This window comes from Stegostoma tigrinum, chromosome 41, assembly GCF_030684315.1.
Source record: "Stegostoma tigrinum isolate sSteTig4 chromosome 41, sSteTig4.hap1, whole genome shotgun sequence".
Taxonomy (NCBI): domain Eukaryota; kingdom Metazoa; phylum Chordata; class Chondrichthyes; order Orectolobiformes; family Stegostomatidae; genus Stegostoma; species Stegostoma tigrinum.
Window position 1 is genome coordinate 9,905,032 of NC_081394.1, and position 22,990 is coordinate 9,928,021.

Genomic DNA, 22,990 nt, shown 5'->3' on the forward strand with positions numbered 1-22,990 from the left:
GACTCACCATATTAACACAGCGCCTACAAGAACAGGTCAGAGGCTGGGAATACTGCAGTAACTCATCTCCTGACTCCCCAAAGCCTGTCCCACCATCTCCAAGTCACAAGTCAGGAGGGGGATGGAATACCCCCCACTTGCCCCTAGATGGGGGCAGCCCCAACAACACTCAAGAAGCTCGACACCATCCAGGACAAAGCAGCCCCCGTTCGAACATCCACAAACTTCCCACTCCCTCCCCCACTGACGAGCAGTCACAGCAGTGTGTACTATCCTCACTTTGGAGACAGGCATCAACAAAGTAATAGGCTGCTCAGTCAGTTGAACAAAGAGGCAGAAAAAGCAATCAGGGCTCAATGGGTTGAATGGCCTTCTTCCACCCCTTATGGGAATCTAAATTGAGTATCTCCTGTTCTCAGTCTGAGAGTAACTGTTGGCCAGTGCGTGCTCACTGGTGGAACTGTTGATGGGGAGCAGGTTAAAAATGCACAGAGCAACTCGAGAACACAATCTGAAGCTAAAGCTGATGCCTCAAGGCAAAACAATCGTCGAAAAGCCACCCGCAGAAATTAGAAGAGGTGCAGCGACCTGAGACACGGTGAAAACTCTTTCATCTTTAAAGACAGATCGGAAAATGTGGCCAGGGGACAGGAAATCATAGACCACAGCACCCAGAAATCAGGTCAAACTGAGGGGTTACATTTGCCAGAGTACCTGGAGCAGGCCTTCAGGTGGAGTGGGGTGATACTGATCTTACTCCCATCAAGAAATGAGGCAATTATCTCCTGTGGAGCCTAGATTAGAGGGGGTCCCACTATTTGCTACATGAAACAAAAATACAGTTTTCTGTTCCCATGATATCCAATTAATTAACTTTCCTGTAATCATGGTATAACAAACAACATCTGACGACCAGGTTTCTTAGAAATGCGACAATGGGTCAATTATCAAGACTAAAACCTGATTGGAGCAAATGGAAGAATTGGTGAACATACGCAGTCAGAAACGCTAAAACTCAGCGCGAATCTCACTAAATATCCTCCTATTGCTCTGGCTGTTTTTATCTATTGCGCACAGCTCCTTTCATAGACCGGGAAGGGCTTCCTGCTGCCATATCTATACCTATCAAGACCATGAGACTACAATAAATAGGAGCAGGCCATTCAGCCCCTTAAGCCTGCTGCACCATTCAATAGGATCATGGCTGATCCGCTTCCCTAACATCCACTTTTCTGCCCTTTCCCCAATGCTGTTGATTCCCCAGCTAATGAAGAATCTCTCCTTGTGTTCACGTTTACTCACATGCCTCTGAATTTATCTTCAGCGAACTACACTCCTGTTGTCAGTGGCAGACCACGGCAGTGGGTTAGGTCCAGTCCTTCTCCACTTTCTCACTGCTGAATTTACAACTATTTCCTTACCCTCGCTACACGTTATTTCTGACCGACTCAATCTGGTCACCGAATCTATACAATGCAAGACGATTTCTTAAGAATGTGCCCTGCGCATTTGTAGCCGCAGCCCCTGTCAGCCAGGGCTTCTTGACTGGGCCAGGATAACAGCCGGGGCTCCCTGATTCGACCAGGCTAAAAGTCAATACTCCTCGATGGGATCAGGCTAATAGCCAGGGCTCCCTGATTGGATCACTTCAGAGCTCGCACTCCCTGGCTGCACCAGTTTAACAGCCATTGCTCCCTGATGGGACCACATTCACAGTCAGAACTCCCTGATTGGACCAGTTTGTCAGTAAACGCTCCTTGATTGGACCAGGCTAACAGACAGGGCTCCCTGATTGGACCACTTCACAGCTAGAACTCCCTCACTGGACCAGTTTAACAGCCAATGCTCCCTGATGGGGAGAGATAGTAGGAACTGCAGATGCTGGAGAATCTGAGATAACAAGGTGTAGAGCTGGATGAACACAGCAGGACAAGCAGCATCAGAGGGGCAGGAAAGCTGACGTTTCGGGCCTAGACCCTTTTTCAGAAATGGGGGAGGGGGATGGGAGCTCAGAAATAAATGGGGCTGGGGTGTGGCTGGGAAAGTAGGTGAGATGGTGATAGGTGAGTACAGGTAGGCAGTGGTCAGTGAATTGGGAGGAGCAGATAGGTGGGAGAGAAGGTGGACAGGTTGCATTGAGTCAAGGAGGTGGGGATGAGAGGGTGGGTTGGCCTTGGGATGAGGTTGGGGGGGTTGGGGAGTTTTTGATGCTGGTAAAGTCCACATGGAGACCATTGGGCTGCAGGGTCCCAAGGCAGAATATGAGATGCTGGTCCTCCAGATTCCAGGTGGCGTCGTCATGACACTGGAGGAGGCCCAGGATGGACATTCACTAATGTGGTCTATTGTGTCCGCTTTTCCCGATGTGGCCTCTTCTACATCAGTGAGACCAAGCGGAGGCTCGGAGGTCGCTTTGTGGAACGCCTACGCTCGGTTCACAACAAACGACCGTACTTCCCAGTCACAAACCACTCCAACTGCCCCTCGCCCTCACCCTCCCCCTCCGACTCCCTGGGGGACATGTCTATCCTGGGCCTCTTCCTGTGTCACGACAATGCCACCCGGAAACTGGAGGACCAGCATCTCATATTTTGTCTGCGGAGCCCACGACTCGATGGTCTCCATGTGGACTTTACCAGCTTCAAAATCTCCCCAACCCCCCCAACCTCATCCCAAGGCCAACCCACCCTCTCATCCCCGCTTCCTTGACTGTCCGTCTTCTCTCCCACCCCGCTGATCCCCACCACTGCTTCCCTGCACTCACCATCACCATCCCACCTACCTTCCCCTCCTCTCTCTCTATTTATTTCAGAGCTCCCTTCCTCCTTCCCCATTTCTGAAGAAGGGTCCCGACCCGAAACGTCAGCTTTCCTGCCCCTCTGAAGCTGCCTGGCCTGCTGTGTTCCTCCAGCTCCGCGCTGCGTCATCCCTGACTCTAGGATATTGGCAGTTCTCACTGTCTCAGCAGAGTGCTCTCAGGGGGTAGCTCACAGTCGTAAGACGATGACGGCACCTGAGTAATTGTACAAAACAAAGCTCCGATTGGATGGAGGAAAGCTGTGTCCCTGCGCGATTAAAAAAATGCGGAAGTGGGGCAGGGTTCAGTTCAAAGGGGTGCAGAGCAAAGGCAAGGGTTCATTTCTTGCAGTGGCTGAGATTACTGTCATTTCCTCGACATTTCGGAGGATGTGGGGGCCAAGTTACCTCTACAACTTGAACACAACTTCCCTTTCACATTTCTGCTCCCCGCGACCCCCACCCCCAACCCCCGTGTCAATTACGCTCCTCAGGTCTCCTTTACTTGGAGACCTTACCTCCCATAAGAGCGACATAAGTATCCCAATTGTATAAATTGCAAATACACAGACTTTTCCCAATACAATAGCCCAGTTCTTCCCCACGCAGCTTCATCAGTGCTCTCTTCATCGATGACCTACTTAGTAACAGTGGGTCCTCACTAAACACTGCCCCACCACCCCCCCAACACAACCACCCAGACCTGTGCCAATGAAATCATCGATTCTGGTTATTTTACAAGGAGTGCCTGTTCTTTTCAAACATTAACAAGGATGTCTTTAATAGGTGACAGCAAGGAATAATTTCTGCAGCTCTGGCCTTCTGCAACTCAAGAACAGACAGACCAAGGGAAGGTGCAAGCTGGTTCCTGGCATGGCAGGGTTGGAGAGAGGATTGATTGAGCTCATATTTGACGGAGTTTTGGAGAATGAGAGGGGGAATCTCACTGTCGGAATAAATTCCAGCAAGGGGCCTGGGGTTTCCTGAATTATTCTGACCCTGTGGAATCGCACAACACTGCCTGAACCTGACTCCCCCACCACCCCTCCATCCCCGTCCAGGCCTGCCCCTGACACATCTCACACTCCAGGACGCAGGTCGCTCCCCAACCTCCTTGCCACTGCCACTGGCCTTCCTCCCGCACAATCCCCAACGCAAAGCTTACAGACACAGCCCTGCCCCTACTATCAACACACAACAACCCACACATCCCGCACCCTGTCCCCACGCAGTTCCACAGCAACACGCCCCAGCCCTGGCACACAAATGCCCCACGGTGTGCCAGTGAATGTGACAGGTCCCCTCTGTCTCCCCACTGTTTCCACATTCCAGACCCAAACCCCATCGCCCACCTTCCTGCTCCATTTCCCACACTGCAGCACGCTGCTCATTGGGCACCAGCTCACCAGGCACCTTGCTCACCAACACCCTGCTCACCAGGCACCCTGCCCACCAACACCCTGTTCACCAGGAACCCTGCTCACCAGGAACCCTGCCCACCAGGAACCCTGCCCACCAACACCTTGTTCACCGCTGCAAGCTGCTCATCGGGCACCAGTTTGCCAGGAAACCTGCTGACCAACACCCTGTTCACCAGGAAGCAGCTCACCAACACCCTGTTCGCCAGGAACCCTGCTCACCAACACCTTGTTCACCGCTGCATGCTGCTCATTGGGCACCAGTTCGCCAGGAACCCTGCTGACCAACACCCTGTTCACCAGGAAGCAGCTCACCAACACCCTGTTCACCAGGAACCCTGCTCACCAACACCCTGTTCGCCAGGAACCCTGCTCACCAGGCACCCTGCTCACCAGGAACCCTGCCCACCAACACCTTGTTCACCGCTGCAAGCTGCTCATCGGGCACCGTTTGCCAGGAAACCTGCTGACCAACACCCTGTTCACCAGGAAGCAGCTCACCAACACCCTGTTCGCCAGGAACCCTGCTCACCAGCACCCTGTTCACCAGGAAGCCAGCTCACCAACACCCTGTTCGCCAGGAACCCTGCTCACCAGGCACCCTGTTCACCAGGAAGCCAGCTCACCAACACCCTGTTCGCCAGGAACCCTGCTGACCAACACCCTGTTCACCAGGAAGCAGCTCACCAACACCCTGTTCGCCAGGAACCCTGCTCACCAACACCCTGTTCACCAGGAAGCAGCTCACCAACACCCTGTTCGCCAGGAACCCTGCTCACCAACACCCTGTTCACCAACACCCTGCTCACCAGCACCCTGTTCATCAGTCACCCTGTTCACCAACATGCTGCTCACCAGGCACCCTGTTCACCAGGCACCCTTTTCAACAGGCACCCTGCTCACCAGGCACTCAGCTCACCAACACCCTGACCATCAGGCACCCTGCTCACCAGGCACCCTGCTCACCCAGGAACCCTACTCACCAGGCACCCTGTTCACCAGGAACCCTGTTCACCAACACCTTGCTCACCAGGCATCCTGTTCACCAGGCACCCTGCTCACCAGGAACCCTGCTCACCAGGCACCCAGCTCACCAGGCACCCTGCTCACCAGGCACCCTGTTCACCAACACCCTGTTCACCAGGCACCCTGCTCACCAACACCCTGCTCACCAGGAACCCTGCTCACCAACACCCTGCTCACCAGGCATCCAGCTCACCAACACCCTGTTCACCAACACGCTGCTCACCAGGCATCCTGCTCACCAGGCACCCTGTTCACCAACACCTTGCTCACTAGGCACCCTGTTCACCAGGAACCCTGCTTACCAGGCACCCTGTTCACCAGGCACCCTGTTCACCAGGCACCTTGCTCACCAAGCACCCTGTTCACCCAGACTCTGTTCACCAGGCACCCTGTTCACCAGGTACCCTGCTCGCCAGGCACCCTGATCACCAATACCCTGTTCACCAAGCACCCTGCTCACCTGGCACCCTGTTCACCAGGCACCCTGCTCACAAGGCGCCCTGCTCACCAGGCACCAGGTCAGGCTGTGAGGGTGTGTTTGTGTGTGTGAGAGAGAGAGAGACTATGTCAGTGTGTGTATGTGTGTTAGTTTGTGTGTGTATGAGTGTGTGAATGTGTGTGTTAGTGTGTGTGTGTGTGTCCCCGTGTCAGCGGGTGCATGTACAGATGTACATAGCTCGCTGTAATGATGCTGGTTTCTGCGTGTGAAATAGTGTCAAGCTCACTATCATACTGTACTTTTCTGTGTGTAGTGGTGCCAAGAGTGATGTAGACTGAATGATTCATACATATTTTCAGTACTATTTCTTACAAGGCTTGGTTTTTGGGTTTTAACGTTAGTTTGTTTTCTGTGTGTCTGAAGTTAATTGTTAACATATAAGTCTCACTGCAGTCATGGTAGTTTATTTCCAACAGTTTTTGCGTCCTAGCTTTAGAATGAATATGTTTTTGCGTTGATTGGTAATGTTTTCCTTCTGAACCAGATAAAGAAGCTTCAGTCCAGTAGATCAGAAGAGGATTGTTTAAGCAGAACAGAAACAGACACAGCTCAGAGAGAAAGATTTATTTTTAGTTTTATTTTAAATTTTAGGCTGTTCTGTGAAGTTCTTTGATTCTGCAAAGTTCTTAAAATTCTTACATAGACCTGTGCTCAGGTGAAGAGAAACATATCATGGGACTCGATATCTTAGAATAAAGAGTTAGTACTAGGCACTGACAAGAAGTGTTTGGATAAAACCTTGAAGAGGATACTTGAAGCTGAGTACATTTTAGCTCAGGAGCATGAATTGCTCCACAATGGAGCTGACTGCAGGTCCGCACTGTAAGTTAAAGTTGCACATAACTTAATCTATCAAAGTGTCTGAAGCAGGGACGCTTGAGGACTATGTTTGACTGCTCTACAAAATCTGTTGCTTTGCTTCAGAAATGATTAAACAGTGTTTTGGAATTAATGAGATTATACTCTTATAAAGTGTTTGAAAACCTTTGAATTTGCTTTGGTAAGTACAGCATTTGGTTTCTTCTGTTTTGCTTTAATTTCTTTTGTCTAACAAACCTCCGGTTTCTGAAGACTCACTGGGCTGGCAACGTTAATTCTGCTTTCTCTCTCACTCCATAAGTGCTGCCAGATCCGATGAGTTTCACCAGCAACTTCTGGTACTGTTTTGCTCCTTCTTTACCGTTACATTGCACACTGATGTTTCAGCGAGAAACAGGCCCAAAAAAATAACAAAACGCGATCTACCTCTCAGGTGTTGGCCGGGGCCTTTTGTTGCATTGTGTGTGCAGTAACGCAGAGCTCCGAACTCTAGTGCAGGCTTCTATCAGGGCAGCAGTACAAAACTCACTGCACGAGCTATAGTTTTAAATCACTGGAGTAGGGCACAATTCACTAATGTAGTACTGGTTTCTACGAGTTTGGCAGTGTGAGGCTCAGTACATGGGGTGTGGTCTCAATGAGTGTAAGACTGCCCATTGCGAGCATTGTTTTCAATAAATGTTGTGGGACAATGTTTGTGACGTGGACTCGTTTCCCTCAGTGTGTTCATGTAATGCTCATGACAGTAGTTTTAGCGAAATCGACTGGAAATGCTGACTGTTTATTTCACGCTTTCTGCCTGTTGAATATTCCCAACATTTTCTATTTATATTTCAGATCTCTAGCACCATTATTTGTGTGCTGTTCTGGAGTGGTGCAAGTGATGTGTGTCCTTCTTCTTCATGCATTCATTAATGGGATGAGGGTGTCACTGGCCATCCCTAATTGCCCCAGAGGGCACTTCAGGGTCAACCAAATTGCTGGAGTCACATGTAGCAGATAAGGACAGCAATTTCCATCCCTAAATAACATTAGAGAGACAGATGAGTTTTTCCCAACAATCAGCAATGGAGTCACGGTCATCATTAGATTCTTAACTCCAGATATTTTATTGAATTCAAATTCCACCATCTGCTGTGGCAGGGATTCGAACCTGGGCCCCCAGAACACTACCTGGGTCACTGGATTAACAGCCCAGCGATAATACCACGAGGCCTCACCCTCCCTGTGCCCACTGTTGTGCTATAAATCTGATTCTCAGTTGCAACTGTGATGGTGAAATACTCAAATCACGGAGGGAACGGGTCTCCATGAATAGTTCAAACCGCAGCAACAGGAGAGCGCAGAACGTCTGAGCGAAAAGACCAAGTTGTGGCACTTGCAACAATCCTCAGCCAGAAGTGCCGAGTGGGTGATCCATCTCGGCCTCCGCCAGTGGTCCCCAGCATCGCAGATACCAGTCTTCAGCCAGTTCCATTCACTCCCACACATGACATCAAGAAACAGCTGCAGCCAATAGATACAATAGCACTGAGGAGTAGCGCATCAGAAATTAGCCATGCCCCTGGCCAAGCTGCTCCCAGTGGGTCGGGAGAAAAAAAAGGGAGGACAAATCTATCTTGGTCGACAACCACCTTATTGGACTTTCTCAATAATTACTGTGGAGCTCCCCATCAGTGTAGATTTCGCTGTATCAGTGTGGAGATTATTATTACAGTGTGGGGCTCACCGTGTCAGTGTGGAGCTCACTGTATCAGCATGAGTCTCACTGTATCAGCGTGGGTCTCACTGTATCAGTGTGGGTCTCACTGTATCAGCGTGGGTCTCACTGTGTCAGTGTGGGTCTCACTGTATCAGTGTGGACTCACTGTGTCATCGTGGGTCTCACTGTGTCAGTGTGGAGCTCACTGTATCAGGGTGGAGCTCACTGTATCAGCGTGGGTCTCACTGTGTCAGTGTGGAGCTCACTGTATCAGCGTGGGTCTCACTGTATTATGTGGAGCTCACTGTATCAGTGTGGGTCTCACTGTGTCAGTGTGCAGCTCACCGTATCAGCATGGGTCTCACTGTGTCAGTGTGGGTTTCACTGTATCAGCGTGGGTCTCACTGTATCAGCGTGGAGCTCACTGTGTTATGTGAAGCTCACTGTATCAGTGTGGATCTCACTGTATCATGTGATTCTCACTGTATTATGTGGGGCTCACTGTATTAGCGTGGATCTCACTGTGTCAGCGTGGGTCTCACTGTATCAGCGTGGGTCTCACTGTGTCAGTGTGCAGCTCACTGTATCAGCATGGGTCTCACTGTATCAGCGTGGGTCTCACTGTGTCAGTGTGGGTCTCACTGTGTCAGTGTGGGTCTCACTGTGTTATGTGAAGCTCACTGTATCAGTGTGGATCTCACTGTATCATGTGATTCTCACTGTGTCAGCGTGGGTCTCACTGTATCAGCGTGGATCTCACTGTGTCAGTGTGGGTCTCACTGTATTAGCGTGGGTCTCACTGTGTCAGCGTGGGTCTCACTGTATCACGTGATTCTCACTGTGTCAGCGTGGGTCTCACTGTGTCAGCGTGGGTCTCACTATATCAGTGTGGGGCTCACTGCGTCAGCGTGATCTGACTGTATCAGCATGGGGATCATTGTGAACTGACTGTATCAGCATGGGGATCACTGTATCAGTGTGAATCTGACTGTATCAGTGTGCTGCACTGTAACTCAATGTAAATGAGACGTTATACCCTGGTGCTGCCATCTGATCTTCTTCCTGGAAGTCCCTGTCTTCGATTTGGAGCTGATGTTCGTCTGGTACATGGTCGTTTCAGGCTGCAGCTCTCGCTGAGAGTGTTTCGGCTGTTGTGGGGGAGCTGCTGCTCAGGAACTTCTTCCTCCATCAGTGCAGTCTTTAATTTGATTTGTTGTGATACTGAGAAAAGTGGTGCTTTACTCGCCATTCAGGCAGATCATACTGTGCAAAGTCCATCGGGGCAGCAGAACAGAATGCACAAGGCAGTGTTACAGAGAAGGTGCAGACAGACAGATCAAAATGAAGATAGGAGAGATCTGTTCATGAGCCTGATAACGCAGGGAAGAAGCTGTTCTTCAAACTGTTTTTAGGTGTTTTCAACCCGAGAGAAGGTGGTGGGGGGGTGGGGAAGAGGGAGAGAGAGAGAGAGAGAGAGAGAGAGAGAGAGAGAGAGAGAGAGAGAGAGAGAGAGAGAGAGAGAGAATAAGGTTGGGGGTTCATTCAATGATGCCAGCTTTCCCAACGAAGTGGGAAGTGTAGACGGAGTCAAGGGACAGGAGGCTGGTTTTGTGTGAAGGACTGGGCTGTGTTCTTGTGGTCTTGCGCAGAGCAATTCCCAAACCACACTGTGACGCATCCAGATAGACAGCTTTCTATGGTGCACCTACAAACAACCGTCAGAGGCTTTTATGGACCTGCTTTTATGGTCCTTAGCCTCCTGAGGAAGTTGAGATGTTGTGCTTTCTTGACGTGGCTGGGCCAGGACAAATTGTTGGTGATCTGTCACTCCCATGAACCTGACTCTCTCGAACATCTCCACGCCAGTGCCACTGATGCGGACGGGATGGGGGACGGCAAACTGGTTCAAGTGGGAGGGGAAGGTGGTCTCGGGACGCTGGGTTGATCGGAATCAGGGATGTGTTGGATGGCAGAGGGGTGGACTGAATCAGGCTGGCACAGTTGGCCATGAGGACATCGGGAACGTGCCATCATGGCACACTGTTCTGCCCTCTGGCAGCAGAGATTCCCAGTGAAGGGCCCTCTAAGGTCGTGGGGGTCAGGTGGGGGGGTGGGGGGTCATCCTGCGGTGGTCCCATGCCATCATGGGCTGAGTAAGTTCACTGGGTACCAGGCCACGTGTAGATTTTGTGTGGGCTGATGGAAACTCGGAGTCATGTTGAAGTTGCATGTTTCCACTTGCGAGGCTGCACTTCACCGCCTCCCTCACCCCCCCAAACCCCCACCACCACAGGCTCCTGATCTCCAGAAACCTGGTGCAGGGAGGGTCAGGACACTCACCGAGCCTTCTCATGGGCCCAGCCCAGCAGGTCATTCCCAGGCCCGGGCAGCGGGCCGAGGAGGAGGAGGAAGGGAGGTGCTGGTCATTCCTGCCCGTCCTTCGCAGGTACGGCCGCGCTGGGGGCGCCCCTGCCAGGGAGTACATGGTTCTCACAGATGAGGCCTTTCAAAGGCAACATGGTGGTTCAGTGGTTAGCGCAGCGCCAGGGACCCGGGTTCGATTCCCACCCTCGGGCGACAGCCTGTGTGGAGTTTGCACATTCTCCCCGGTCTGTCCGGGTTTCCTCCAGGTGCTCCAGTTTCCACCCACAGTACAAAGATGTGCGGGCTCGGAGGATTAGCTGTAGTGTTCAGGCTGAGCGGGTCAGCCCTGGGAAATGCAGGGTTACAGGAGGAGGGTAATGGTTTAAATCTGAGTGGGATGCTCTTCGGAGAGTGGGTGTGGACTTGCTGGGCTGAATGGCTTGTTGCTACACCACAGGGATTCTAAACATCAACCCAAAAATGTTGTTTTAATCTAGCAAGTTTCTGGTTTGTTATATCCGATCCCACTAACCTGTAAATTTTTGTTTTTTTAGCTGGTACAGTGTCCGTGCAAGGGCTGTTACACTCCGTTTCGCAAGTTTCTGTTTAAAGAGTGGAGCTCCCCGCATCATTATCAAGTTCCCCACATTCGCGAGAAGCTTGCTGTACCAGTGAGGCAATCTCTGCATCAGTAACAAAAACAGACCTTCCAGGCGAAACTCAGCAGGTCTGGCAGGGTCCGTGGAGAGAAAGCAGGGTTAATGTTTCAGACCCAGTGACCCAGCCAGAACTGCAGTATCAGTGGGGCGTGTGATGGGGCAGTGTAAAGGGAGCTCTACTCCATATCTAACCCTGTGCTGTCCCTGGGAGTGTTTGATGGGGACAGTGTAGCAGGAACTTTACTCTGTATCTAATCCCGTGCTGTCCCTGTCTCTGGGAGTGTTTGATCAGGGACAGTGTCGAGGAAGCTTTACTCTGTATCTAACTCCTTGCTGTCCCTGCCCCTGGAAGCGTTTGACAGGAAGACAATGTCAATGTCAATTTGTAAGTGTGGAGCTCTCTATCACAGGGTGGATGAAGATCACCACATCAGTGTTGATCGGAATTTATTGATGCTGTACCATGTGCTGCCCGCTAGTTTCATCGTGTCCACTCAGCTGCGAGCTGTGGTAGTGGTAAGGTCAGGGGAGTGAAAGGATGTATTGGCACTGGAGGGGGTGCAGAGGAGATTCACCAGCTTGATTCCAGTGCTAAGGGGGTTGGCTATTCAAAGAGATGAAATAGACTGGGGCTATGTTCAGTGGAATTTAGGAGAATGGAGGGCAGGGCGGGGATTTTATAGAAACATATAACATTATGAAGGAAATAGATCCAATAGAAGCATGGGGGTTGTTTCCATCGGGTGGGGGGGGGGGAGAAACTAGAACCAGGGAGCATAGCCTTAAAATAAGAGTGGGGTGGAAAACAGATTGAGGACTTAGCTTCAGCCAAAAGGTTGTGAATCCCCTGTCCAGCGAGGCTAACTGATCGAATGGTTAAAGGTAATGATAGATTTTGAACAGTAAAGGAATTGAGGGTTCTGGTGAGCGGGTGGGTAAGTGAAGCCAAGTCCACATATGGAGGAGCGGGTTTGATGGGCCAGATGGCCTACTCCTGCTGCTATTTCTGATGTGCTGTAGGCTGCGCACCCCACCCAAGGCATGGAGATCGCACATTGTCAGAGACCTCTGACCCAACCTTACCCACTCCACCAGAGACTCCTCCACCCAGAGATCACTGCCCTAGATACTCCTCCTCAACACCCTTCAAAGACCCTGTCTCCCAGAAACCTCTCCCGAGGCCTCATCCCCTCTTCTGGAGTATCCTCACCCTAGGGACTCTTCACCCCCGATTCCTGCCCTTCATCTCGAAGCTCCGTCCAAACATGATCTGCAGATCCCTCCCCAAAGACCCCACAACTAGTACCATTTCTCTCAACCCCACAGCTCCTTCTCCAAACCAGAATGCCTCTCCCCAGGCCCTGCAACAGGAGACCACCCGAACCCGGGAGTCACCTGTCCTCTGTCAGCAGGCCCCTCTTGCACAGACTCCCTCTACACCAACCCCACCCACTGCCCTATCCCCTCAAGCCCCTCGCCAGAACTTTCTCACTTCCGTGTAGACCATGACCTTAAAGTTAGCACGTTCAGCCCCAACCCAAGAGAAAAAAAAGTCACATCTTGGCTGTATGCCCTTTGGAGGGTCAGTGTGGACCTAATGGGTCGAGTGGCCTGCTTCCACACTGTACGGACTCTATGCACCACAGATGCTGGAAACCAGAAACAAAAACCAGAAAGCAGTGGGAACAAAAACCCACAGCAGGAGTGGCAGCACGTGGTGAGGAAGAAGATTTATTGTGGGGTCTAGTGAGACTTCTTTGGAGCCAGACTCCCAGTTCTCTGCATTTCCTCCACAGCAACGTGGCCAATCCTTGCTGAGCTTTTCCAGCAATTTCTGTTTCTTCCTCCCTCACCCAAACCAGCCCCTGTTCATCTGATAATGCTCGGCTCCACTTTCCTGTCCTTCCCTCTGCCCTCTTGCAACCGGCCACCAAAGATGTGCCTGCCTCCTGGAGCAGGGCGCTGGTTCTGTGGATGGCGGTCTCGGCTGACGGGAGTGGGCTGAACGGCCTCCTCCACATCAGCGCCTGCGACTCTTCCGGGTGGTTCGGGGACGGGGCTGATTGGCCGAAAGTGGGTGGGCTCGCCGTCCAATGAGGAGACTGGCGGGTGACGTCACCTGGGCAGGGGAGGCTCCTATTGGAGGACGAGGTGCCTAGCGACGGGCCGGCGTTTCAGAGGCAGCGTGACGTCACCTGGCAACCGGGTTAGTGGGGGCGGGGAAGCATCCGACGATCCCCCCCCAAACCAGGCGCGTGCACATACCAATTAGACCGAACCCGGGGCCCAGCCGCGGAGGCTTTGATCGAGAACCACTCCCCACCCCCTCCCCTAAATAAACAAAACAGGTAAACATGATTCCAGAGAGAGACAAGATAACAGGGCGGGCGAAGAGGCAGAAGAAAAAACAACAATAGAACCAACTTGTGGTATTTGCGAATAGCGGCTTAGGTGGAGACAGAACGTTTAACCTGGGATCTGAGTTTGTTCTAGCGTGTTCTGTCCGTCTCCAGACGTTGCCCCACGACGTCAAGCAGGATTAACAGCAGCCGCCGCATGGCAGCCCGGGTTTTGTAGTCCACCACCCCTCTCGGAAATAGGCAGCGACGTCACCAGCCGACTACACATCCCAGCGTGCCTTGCACTGTTTCCCTGTACATTCAACAGGGCTGGGCGCATGGCGGAGAAGTTTTAGGGGAGGACTACAACTCCCGACAACTCACACCGCCGCCGCCCGGTTGTTTGCTGTCTGCGTTGTTGTCACGGGTAAAACTACAACTCCCGGCGTCCCTCGCGGTCGGACGGTTGCGCAGGCGCGGCGGCGTCGGCGAGTAAACAAGCGGCCGGAGGTGAGGAGCATCCTCCGCCCCCTCCCCAGCTGGGCCCCTCCTCCCTCTCTCTCGCCATTGGCCGGCTCCGGCACCAGGTCCCGCCCAACAACTACGACTGATGCGGGCTGCAACTGGCCTGAGCGGCTGTCGGTCAGCCCAGTGAGGGGGCGGGGCCGGACATGCTGCTTTCTGATTGGACGGCGTTCCTTCCCCTCCCCTCCCCCCCCCACCCGAGGAGAGCTGGGTCAGCTCCATTCACCATTTTGGAAGGAGCCGGGGCTTCCCAGAAAGAGAGAGAGAGAGAGTGAGTGTGTAAGAGAGAGATGGAGAGGAGACACAGGGAGGAGGAGCAGGGGGAGGGGGCCAGATGAGAGTCCCAGGGCTGTCCCCGAGCTCCAGGCACCAGCACCACAACAACACAGAGAGAGAGAGAGAGAGAGAGAGAGCTTGGTGAGTACCCGGGGGGGGAGTGTCTACCCGGGGGAGACTGACACTGGGGGAGGGGGAGGGACTGACACTGGGGGAGGGGGAGGGACTGACACTGGGGGAGGGGGAGGATGACACTGGTGGAGGGAGGATGACACTGGGGGAGAGTGGGGATGACACTGGCACTGGGAGAGAGTGGGGATGACACTGGCACTGGTGGAGGGAGACTGGCACTGGGGGAGAGTGGGGATGACACTGGCACTGGGGGAGAGTGGGGATGACACTGGCACTGGTGGAGGGAGAGTGTGGCACTGGCACTGGGGGAGAGTGGGACTGGCACGGGTGGAGGGAGACTGGCACTGGGGAGAGTGGGGATGACACTGGCACTGGGGGAGAGTGGGACTGGCACTGGTGGAGGGAGAGTGGCACTGGGGGAGAGTGGGGATGACACTGGCACTGGTGGAGGGAGAGTGGCACTGGGGGAGAGTGGGGATGACACTGGCACTGGTGGAGGGAGAGTGTGGCACTGGCACTGGTGGAGGGAGAGTGTGGCACTGGGGGTGAGTGCGGATGACACTGGCATTGGTGGAGGGAGAGTGTGGCACTGGCACTGGGGGAGAGTGGGACTGGCACGGGTGGAGGGAGACTGGCACTGGGGAGAGTGGGGATGACACTGGCACTGGGGGAGGGAGAGTGGCACTGGGGAGAGTGGGGATGACACTGGCACTGGGGGAGGGAGAGTGGCACTGGGGGAGAGTGGGGATGACACTGGCACTGGTGGAGGGAGAGTGGCACTGGGGGAGAGTAGGGATGACACTGGCACTGGTGGTGGGAGAGTGTGACTCTGACACTGGGAGCGAGTGGGGATGACACTGGCGCTGGGGAGAGTGGGACTGGCACTGGTGGAGGGAGAGTGGCACTGGGGGAGAGTGGGGATGACACTGGCACTGGGAGAGAGTGGGGATGACACTGGCACTGGTGGAGGGAGAGTGTGGCTCTGACACTGGGAGCGAGTGGGGATGGCACTGGTGGAGGGAGAGTGGCACTGGGGGTGAGTGGGGATGACAGTGGCACTGGTGGAGAGAGAGCGGCACTGGGGGAGAGTGGGGATGACACTGGCACTGGTGGAGGGAGAGTGTGACACTGGCACTGGGAGAGAGTGGGGATGACACTGGCACTGGTGGAGGGAGAGTGGCACTGGGGGAGAGTGGGGATGACACTGGCACTGGGGGAGAGTGGGGATGACACTGGTGGAGGGAGAGTGGCACTGGGGGAGAGTGGGGATGACGATGGCACTGGGAGAGAGTGGGGATGACACTGGCACTGGTGGAGGGAGAGTGTGGCACTGGCAATGGGAGAGAGTGGGACTGGCACTGGTGGAGGGAGAGTGGCACTGGGGGAGAGTGGGGATGACACTGGCACTGGGGGAGAGTGGGGATGACAATGGCACTGGTGGAGGGAGAGTGTGGCACTGGCACTGGGAGAGAGTGGGGATGACACTGGCACTGGTGGAGGGAGAGTGTGGCACTGGCAATGGGAGAGAGTGGGGATGACACTGGCACTGGTGGAGGGAGAGTGGCACTGGGGGAGAGTGGGGATGTCACTGGCACTGGGAGAGAGTGGAGATGGCACTGGCACTGGTGGAGGGAGAGTGGCATGGGGGAGAGTGGGGATGACACTGGTACTGGGAAAGAGTGGAGATGACACTGGCACTGGTGGAGGGAGAGTGTGGCTGTGACACTGGGAGCGAGTGGGGATGACACTGGCGCTGGGGAGAGTGGGACTGGCACTGGTGGAGGGAGAGTGGCACTGGGGGAGAGTGGGGATGACCGTGGCACTGGTGGAGGGAGAGCGGCACTGGGGGAGAGTGGGGATGACACTGGCACTGGGGGAGAGTGGGGATGACACTGGCACTGGTGGAGGGAGAGTGTGGCACTGGCAATGGGAGAGAGTGGGACTGGCACTGGTGGAGGGAGAGTGGCACTGGGGGAGAGTGGGGATGTCACTGGCACTGGGAGAGAGTGGAGATGGCACTGGCACTGGTGGAGGGAGCGTGTGGCTCTGACACTGGGAGCGAGTGGGGATGACACTGGCGCTGGGGAGAGTGGCACTGGGGGAGAGTGGGGATGACAGTGGCACTGGGGGAGTGTGGGGATGACACTGGCACTGTGGGAGAGTGGGGATGACACTGGCACTGGCACTGTGGGAGAGTGGGGATGACACTGGCACTGGCACTGGGGGAGAGTGGGACTGGCACTGGGGGTGAGTGGGGATGGCACTGGCACTGGGGGAGAGTGGCTCTGACTGGCATGGAGGGTGGCACTGGTGCATGGGGAGATTGGGGCCGACACTGGTCCAGGGGACAGTAGGGCAGACTTGCATGGGGAGAGTGGCATTGGCACAGCGGAAATGTGCGACTGACACGGGAGAGCGGCACTGGCACGGGGGAGGGGGATTCACAATGAAGGTGAGAGTGACTGGCACAGTGGTAGAGTGGCACTGGCCTGGGGAGATTGGGATTGACACTGGCACGGGGGAGAGTAGGACTGAAACTAGTGCAGGGGGAGAGTGGCATTTGCACAGGTGAGAGTGGGACAGACTGGCACAGGGAGAGAGTGGAACTGACACTGGTATAGGGGTCAGTGGGGCAGACTTGCATGGATGGGGAGAATGGGGCTGACACCGGCACAAGGAGAGACTGAGTGGCATTGGCACAAGTGAGAGTCGGGCAGACCGTCATGGGGAGAGTCGGACTGACGCTAGCATGGGGGGAGAGTGGCACTGACACAGGGGGACTCACATTGAGGGTGAGAGTGACTGGCACAGTGGTAGAGTGGCATTGTTATGTGGAGAGTGGGACTGACTGGCGTGGGGAGACTCGGACTGACACTGGTACGGGGGAGAGTCGCATTGCACAGGGAGAGTGGGACAGACTGTAGTCGGACTGATGCTCGCATGGGGGGAGAGTGGCACTGGCAGAGGGGAACTCGCACTGAAAGTGAGAGGGACTGGCACAGTGGTAGAGTGGCACTGGCACAGGGAGAGTGGGACTGACACTACTCCGGGGGAGAGTGGCATTGGCACAGGTGAGAATGGGACTGGCACAGGGAGGGTGGCACAGAGGGTGGGCGAGGGGAATGGCCCTGGTAGAGGGGGTGGGTGGGACTGGCACAGCGGGACTGACACAGAGGGAGAGAGGCACTGGCGTGGGGGTAGAATGGGTCTGGCACTGGTGCAGGGTGAGTGGGGACCTGACACTGGGGGAGAGTGGCGCAGGAGGAGTGTGAGACTGACATTGATACAGAGAGGGCGCGGGACTGGCACAGGGGGAGTGTGGGACTGACATTGATACAGGGAGAGCGCGGGACTGGCACGGGGGACTGTGGGATTGACATTGATACAGGGAGAGAGCAGGACTGGTGCAGGGGGAGTGTGGGACTGGCACAGCGGGAGTGTGGGACTGACATTGATACAGGGAGAGCGCGGGAATGGCACGGGGAGTGTGGAACTGACGTTGATATGGGGGAAACATGGCACTGGCACAGGGGGAGTGTGGGACTGACATTGATACAGGGAGAGCGCGGGACTGGCACAGGGGGAGTGCGGGACTGACATTGATACAGGGAGAGAGTGGGACTGGCACAGGGGGAGTGCGGGACTGACATTGATACAGGGAGAGCGCGGGACTGGCACAGGGGGAGTGTGGGACTGACATTGATACAGGGAGAGCGTGGGACTGGCACAGGGGGAGTGTGGGACTGACATTGATGCAGGGAGAGCACGGGACTGGCACAGGGGGAGTGTGGGACTGACATTGATACAGGGAGAGAGTGGGACTGGCACAGGGGGAGAGTTGGACTGACGTTGATGCAGCGAGAGCGTGGGACTGGCACAGGGGGAGTGTGGGACTGACATTGATACAGGGAGAGCGCGGGACTGGCACAGGGGCAGTGTGGGACTGACATTGATACAGGGAGAGCGTGGGACTGGCAGAGGGGGAGTGTGGGACTGACATTGATGCAGGGAGAGCACGGGACTGGCACAGGGGGAGTGTGGGACTGACATTGATACAGGGAGAGAGTGGGACTGGCACAGGGGGAGAGTTGGACTGACGTTGATGCAGCGAGAGCGTGGGACTGGCACAGGGGGAGTGTGGGACTGACATTGATACAGGGAGAGCGCGGGACTGGCACAGGGGCAGTGTGGGACTGACATTGATACAGGGAGAGCGCGGGACTGGCACAGGGGGAGTGTGGGACTGACATTGATACAGGGAGAGAGTGGGACTGGCACAGGGGGAGAGTTGGACTGACGTTGATGCAGCGAGAGCGTGGGACTGGCACAGGGCGAGTGTGGAACTGACATTGATACAGGGGTAGTGTGGGACTGGCACAGGGCGAGTGTGGGACTGATATTGATACAGGGAGAGAGTGGGACTAGCACAGGGCGAGTGTGGGACTGACATTGATACAGGGAGAGAGTGGGACTGGCACAGCGGGAGTGCGGGACTGACATTGATACAGGGAGAGAGTGGGACTGGCACAGGGGGAGAGTTGGACTGACGTTGATGCAGCGAGAGCGTGGGACTGGCACAGGGGGAGTGTGGGACTGACATTGATACAGGGAGAGCGCGGGACTGGCACAGGGGCAGTGTGGGACTGACATTGATACAGGGAGAGCGCGGGACTGGCACAGGGGGAGTGTGGGACTGACATTGATACAGGGAGAGAGTGGGACTGGCACAGGGGGAGAGTTGGACTGACGTTGATGCAGCGAGAGCGTGGGACTGGCACAGGGCGAGTGTGGAACTGACATTGATACAGGGGTAGTGTGGGACTGGCACAGGGCGAGTGTGGGACTGATATTGATACCGGGAGAGAGTGGGACTAGCACAGGGCGAGTGTGGGACTGACATTGATACAGGGAGAGAGTGGGACTGGCACAGCGGGAGTGCGGGACTGACATTGATACAGGGAGAGAGTGGGACTGGCACAGGGGGAGAGTTGGACTGACGTTGATGCAGCGAGAGCGTGGGACTGGCACAGGGGGAGTGTGGGACTGACATTGATACAGGGAGAGCGCGGGACTGGCACAGGGGCAGTGTGGGACTGACATTGATACAGGGAGAGCGCGGGACTGGCACAGGGGGTGTGTGGGACTGACATTGATACAGGGAGAGAGTGGGACTGGCACAGGGCGAGTGTGGAACTGACATTGATACAGGGGTAGTGTGGGACTGGCACAGGGCGAGTGTGGGACTGATATTGATACAGGGAGAGAGTGGGACTAGCACAGGGCGAGTGTGGGACTGACATTGATACAGGGAGAGAGTGGGACTGGCACAGGGGGAGTGCGGGACTGACATTGATACAGGGAGAGAGTGGGACTGGCACAGGGGGAGTGCAGGACTGACATTGATACAGGGAGAGAGTGGTACTGGCACAGGGGGAGTGCAGGACTGACATTGATACAGGGAGAGCGCGGGACTGGCACAGGGGGTGTGTGCTACTGACATTGATACAGGGGGAGTGTGGGACTGACATTGACACAGGGAGAGAGTGGGACTGGCACAGGGGGAGTGCGGGACTGACATTGATACAGGGAGAGTGTGGGACTGGCACAGGGGGAGTGTGGGACTGACATTGATGCAGGGAGAGCGCGGGACTGGCACAGGGGGAGTGTGGGACTGACGTTGATACAGGGAGAGAGTGGGACTGGCACAGCGGGAGTGTGGGACTGACATTGATACAGGGGGAGTGTGGGACTGGCACAGGGGGAGTGTGGGACTGACGTTGATACAGGGAGAGAGTCGGACTGGCACAGCGGGAGTGTGGGACTGACATTGATACAGAGAGAGCGTGGGACTGGCACAGGGGAAGTGTGGGACTGACATTGATACAGGGAGATAGTGGGACTGACACTGGCGCAGGGGGAGAGTGGAACTGGCACTGGTGCAGGGGTCCGTGGCGTGGGCTTGCATGGGGAGAGTGGGACTGACACAGGGAGAGACCTAGTGGCATTGGCACAGGTGAGAGTCGGGCAGACTGTTATAGGGAATGTCGGACTGATGCTAGCATGGGGGAGAGTGGCACTGGCAGAGGGGATCTTGCATTGAGGTTGAGAGTGACTGGCACAGTGGTAGAGTGGCATTGTTGTGTGGAGTGTGGGACTGACTGACATGGGGAGAGTGGCATTGGCACAGGTGAGAATGGGACTGGCACAGGGTGGGTGGGCGAGGGGAATGGCCCTGGTATATGGGGAGGGTGGGACTGGCAAAGCGGCACTGACACAGAGAGAGAGAGAGGCACTGGGGTGGGGGTAGAATGGGTCTGGCGCTGGTGCAGGGTGAGTGGGTGACTGGCTCTGGGGGAGAGTGGCACAGGAGGAGGGTGAGACTGACATTGATGCAGGGAGAGAGTGGGACTGGCACGTGGGAGGGTGAGACTGACATTGATGCAGGGAGAGAGTGGGACTGGCACAGGGGGAGTGTGGGACTGACATTGCTACAGGGAGAGCGCGGGACTGGCACAGGGAGAGTGTGGGACTGACATTGATACAGGGAGAGCGTGGGACTGGCACAGGGGGAGTGTGGGACTGGCACGGTGGGGGGAGAGCGGTTCTGGCACTGATGCAGAGGGAGAATGGGACTGGCACAGGGTTAGCGTGGCACGGTGGGGGTGAAGAGGCTTTCTGGCACTGGGGTGAGACCATAAGACCATAAGGCACAAGAGTGGAAGTAAGGCCATTCGGCCCATCAAGTCCACTCCGCCATTTAAATCACGGCTGATGGGCATTGCAACACCACTTCCCTGCACTCTTCCCGTAGCCCTTGATTCCTTCTGAGATCAAGAATTTTTCGATCTCTGCATCCAACGTCCCGGCCTCCGCTGCAGTCCGTGGCAATGAATTCCACAAGCCCACCACTCTCTGGCTGAAGAAATGTCGTCTCATTTCAGTTTTAAATTTACCCCCTCTAATTCTAAGGCTGTGCCCACGGGTCTCTTCTCCCCACCTAACGGAAACAACATCCTAGCGTCCACCCCTTCTAAACCATACATTATCTTGTAAGTTTCTATTAGATCTCCCCTTAACCTTCTAAACTCTAATGAGTACAATCCCAGGATCCTTAGCTGTTCATCATACGTTAAACCTACCATTCCAGGGATCATCCGTGTAAATCTCCACTGGACATGCTCCAGGGCTAGTATGTCCTTCCTGAGGTGTGGGGCCCGAAATTGGACACAGTATTCTAAACAGGGCCTAACTGGAGCTTTATAAAGCCTCAGAAGCACATCGCTGCTTTTATATTCCAACTCTCTTGAGATAAACGACAACATTACATTTGCTTTCTTAATCATGGACTCTACCTGCAAGTTAACTTTTAGAGAAGCCTGGACCAACACTCCCAGATCCCTTCGTACTTCTGCTTTGTGAATTTGGGACTCACGCTGCCGTAGGGGAGTGTGGGACTGGCACGGGGGGATGCAGAGGGAGTGTGGGACTGGCATGGGGGGCACAGAGGGAGTGTGGGACTGGCATGGGGGGGCGCAGAGGGGGAGTGGGACTGGCACGGGGGGACGCAGAGGGGGAGTGGGACTGGCACGGGGGGGATGCAGAGGGAGCGTGGGGCTGGCACGGGGGACGCAGAGGGAGTGTGGGGCTGGCACGTGGGGGGGCAGAGGGAGTGTGGGGCTGGCACGGGGGACGCAGAGGGAGTGTGGGGCTGGCACGTGCGGGGGCAGAGGGAGTGTGGGGCTGGCACGTGGGGGGGCAGAGGAAGTGTGGGGCTGGCACGTGGGGTGAGGGAGATGAGTCTGGGGAAAGTGATAAGGGGACTGGCATGTGGATAGTGACACTAGAACAGGAGGTGAGAGGGAGTGACACTGGCATGGGTAGAGTGTTATTGGCGCAGGGAGAGTGGGACTGACAGTGGTGCTTGGGGAGACTGACACTGGAACAGTGGGAGAGTGGCACTGATACAGAAAGTGTGGGACTGACTGGCACTAGGGGGGAGGGAGCAGGGTGACTGGCATGGGGGAGAGTGGCATTCGCACAGGAGGAGAGAGGGAGTGTAACTGATGCTGGGGAGAGTGTTAAAGGCACAGGGAGAGTGGCTGTGACATGGAGGGTGGGACTGGCAGTCACTGGGGGAGGCGGTGTGTGGGAACTGGCGCAGGGGGAGAGGGGATCTAGCACTGCCCCTGGGGAAGACTGGGACAGGCACTGGCGCAGGGGAAGAGGGGACTGACACTGGGGGAGAGGGGACTGACACTGGGGGAGAGGGGACTGGCGCAGGGGGAGAGGGGGCTGGCGCAGGGGGAGAGGGGGCTGGCGCAGGGGGAGAGGGGGCTGGCGCAGGGGGAGAGGGGGCTGGCGCAGGGGGAGAGGGGGCTGGCGCAGGGGGAGAGGGGGCTGGCGCAGGGGGAGAGGGGGCTGGCGCAGGGGGAGAG

The 22,990-nt window shown here is 55.4% G+C and overlaps 1 protein-coding gene across 1 annotated transcript in view; it reads left to right on the forward strand.

Moving 5' to 3' along the window:
• The first annotated feature begins 14,349 nt into the window (after positions 1–14,349).
• The window catches only part of LOC125448557 (protein capicua homolog), a 151,214-nt gene continuing 142,573 nt past the window's right edge, over positions 14,350–22,990 (forward strand). Inside the window, 1 exon segment of the mRNA XM_059641414.1 lies at positions 14,350–14,564. The gene's annotated coding sequence lies outside the window, so the exon portion shown is untranslated.